At 32.1% G+C, this 3117-nt stretch overlaps 1 pseudogene; it reads left to right on the top strand.

The window, feature by feature from the left end:
* The first annotated feature begins 914 nt into the window (after positions 1-914).
* Positions 915-1030, top strand: LOC111745267 (annotated as a pseudogene).
* Positions 1031-3117: the final 2087 nt, after the last annotated feature.

Below are 3117 nucleotides of genomic sequence, written 5' to 3'. Positions count from 1 at the left end.
CCAGTATTTAAAAGGCAATGACCCCTTAAGTTCACCGGAGTTCTCTTCCATTAAGAATTTTTCTCACCTGCATATAACAGATGGAGTATGTTACAGCCCCACGTCTGCTCTGGATGTGGGTTGAATCGATCTGTCAAGACTTCAGGGGCTCAAATCTAGATTGTTTGGGAATTCATTCACATTCTTCATACACTTGGATAATAACTCAGAATAAGCACAAGAGTTTTGGTTTTTGTTTGTTTGTTTTAAGAAAAACTTAAAATATGGGAAAATATGAAGTATAACAAAAACCTATATTCCTACCATCTGGTAATATTAACTTTTCAAATTTTGTCTTATCTGCCTACGGTGTTTTTTTAAGGAAAGAAAACATTAGAGAAAAGATTAAAATCCTCATTAGCCTCCGACCCTAGCCCCATGCCTGTTACCAGTGCTCTCCTCAGAGGCCACCATCATCACAATGTACTGTGTATCCATGCAGCCCATTCATTTCTTTTATGTTCTTCTTCTGGTATGGAATTTATTTATTGTATTTTTATCCTTTTAGCAGCAATACAATTTTAATATTTATATTTTTCTTTTTCTTTTTCTTTCAAAATCTAAAATATATCAATGTCTATATCCTCCTTAACAAGGCAATGTAACTAGCACACTCTGTGCTGCTTTCGGATTTTCTCCGTCTCTCAACACCATGTTATCACCCATATCTTAGTTCAAGGTAATTTTAATCAGAATTTCTTTTCTTTTTTTTGGTTTCTTCCTTTTTTTTCTTTCTGTCTTTCTCTTTCTGTTACTTCTCTTGTATTTATTTATTAAAAGGTATTCAGGACATGATTCCATAGTGTAGTGATTAGCACATCTGCTTTACATGCAGAAGGTCCTGGGTTCACACCCCAGTGGAGCCATAGTCCATGGTCTATGGCCATGCCACCCTGAACAAGCCTGATGTCTGATCTCGGAAGCTAAGCAGGGTCGGGCCTGGTTAGTACTTGAATGGGAGACCACCTAAGAAGACCAGGTGCTGTAGGCATAAATAATAATAATAAAAAAGGTATTTAATTAGCTTTTCTATCATGTTTTTAATATTTCTTTTCTCGAGATTGTTCCTTGCAATGTGTTCCTTTATCATGGATTCCGTTTTCTTCTTGTGAAGGTATATTCTTAGTGATTCTTCAGTATATCTGAGAGCATATATTTTCTGTGTCCTTATGTCTCTGAAAATGCTTTTGTTTCATCCTCATTTTTAAAGGATAGTTAGTATTGGCATAGAATTCCAAGTTCATAGTAATTATGCCTCGGTCCTTTAAAGATATTGCTGTTTTCCTCTGACATTTTAAGAAAATTGTTCATGAGAAATCTACTATTGATGGTTCTTTTATGGGTAGTCTAATTTTTTTCTCTCATAGCTTCTAGTGCTTTCTCTTTCTCCTCAAATTGATACTGTTTTAATATGGTCTATACAGATATTTTAATTTTTTTAATCTCAAGTGGGTATTTTTATTCTGACTCTTCTCTCGGAAAGTTCCCAGTTTTAAAATTTGCATATTTTCTCTTTTTTATTCTTTATACACTATCTTTTCTTCTTGGAAATCTGTTAGTCAAATTCTCATTCTATTTTCCATGGATTTTAAATATTTAAAAAAAGTAATTTCCATGTTTTTATCTCTCTGTGCTGTGTTCTCGGACATCGTCTGTTCTGAATTCTAATTCACTAATTTTTCCTTTAGCTGTGTTTAGTTCATGAATTAACCCATCTATATTTTTTCTACGTAGTAATGATTATTTCTTGCTTTTCTTGCTTTTGAGTACAGCTATTTTTTTTCCTTCTTTGGAATAATTTAATTTTTTTTCCCTAAAATGTCTATACATTTAGCATAGGAGGCATTTCTATACATTAGGAACAGAAGGGAGAGTGTTTAGAGTATACTCAATTCATAAACTTGATTACTTTTTGGATTATAGCAAATTGCATCCTTTCCTAAATTGTTATATCTACTATTGTTGCAATGACCATATTTTCCAAACTAAATACCAAGTTTCATGGTCTGACAAAAAGACTGTTTTATAAGTTGTTGATTGACTTAAATGAAGTCTTACAAAATTATACAAACAAATTACATTTAAAAATTTGTTGAAAATAATAAAATTACACAACCCATAACAAGCCCACCAAAATAGACTGGAAAAGTCACTATGAGTACACTTTTTGAATCTGTGTTTATGACTCAAGCAGACACAAGGCCTAGAAAATTCTTTCTTGTTCTGTTAAGTTTCTGGATGCAGGAAATAGAATTGAAATGAATATGCAATTAGTAAACATATTTTATAGGGTTTCTTTAATAATCTTAAAGAACACTCTATTATGATTTATTTCTTTCTGATCAAAGTAGGGCCCAGCAAAACATTTCCGTTATTTGAAATTTCTCTGCAAACTGATGGCAATTATAATGTTGGAATTTATATTTGAAAACTGATCACATTTATAAACATATCAACTATATCCATTGAGAAATTCATGTCCCTTCGTTAAAAGAAAGTCTACAAAACATGCCTTCATCATTGCCTGAAAATCATTTTTATATGCCAAGGCTAGAAGTCGGTAGCATAACTAGTTAAACAAAGAGAAAGATATATTTTGTAAATGGGGAAAGGATCAAATTGTCTTTGTTACTTTCAATATTCATGTTTGAAAAGTTTGGATTATGAAGTCAGAAAGTTATATTACACGTAAGAGCAAATAGCATCTATAAATCTTCCTATGTCTTCTTGGTTATTAATTAATGTGCTAATGATGCCAAAAAGTTCCTTAGCTGAAACTTGTGGTTTAAAGTAGCTGTTCTGGGAGAAAAAAAAGAACCTTGGCCAGATTCCCTCTGTAGACCTAAAGACTTTGGTACTTGCCATACAATGAATTATTTGTCCTCATTTTTAGTAAACTAATGAAATTAGTAATTTATGATTCATATCAGTTATACTGAAGGAAATCTAGGTGCACCTTTCCAAAGACAAATTACAAAAATTACATACAAACCAAATAGTACCTGTAATACTTTCAGAGTTCCTGGGGAACATTAAAATTATTTATTGTTTAACATTGTTACAAATAAGGAACCTGTC

Source organism: Pteropus vampyrus, unplaced genomic scaffold, assembly GCF_000151845.1.
Source record: "Pteropus vampyrus isolate Shadow unplaced genomic scaffold, Pvam_2.0 Scaffold150, whole genome shotgun sequence".
NCBI classification, from domain to species: Eukaryota; Metazoa; Chordata; class Mammalia; order Chiroptera; family Pteropodidae; genus Pteropus; species Pteropus vampyrus.
The sequence above is the reverse complement of the archived record's forward strand: the minus strand, read 5'-3'. Positions and strand labels throughout refer to the sequence as shown.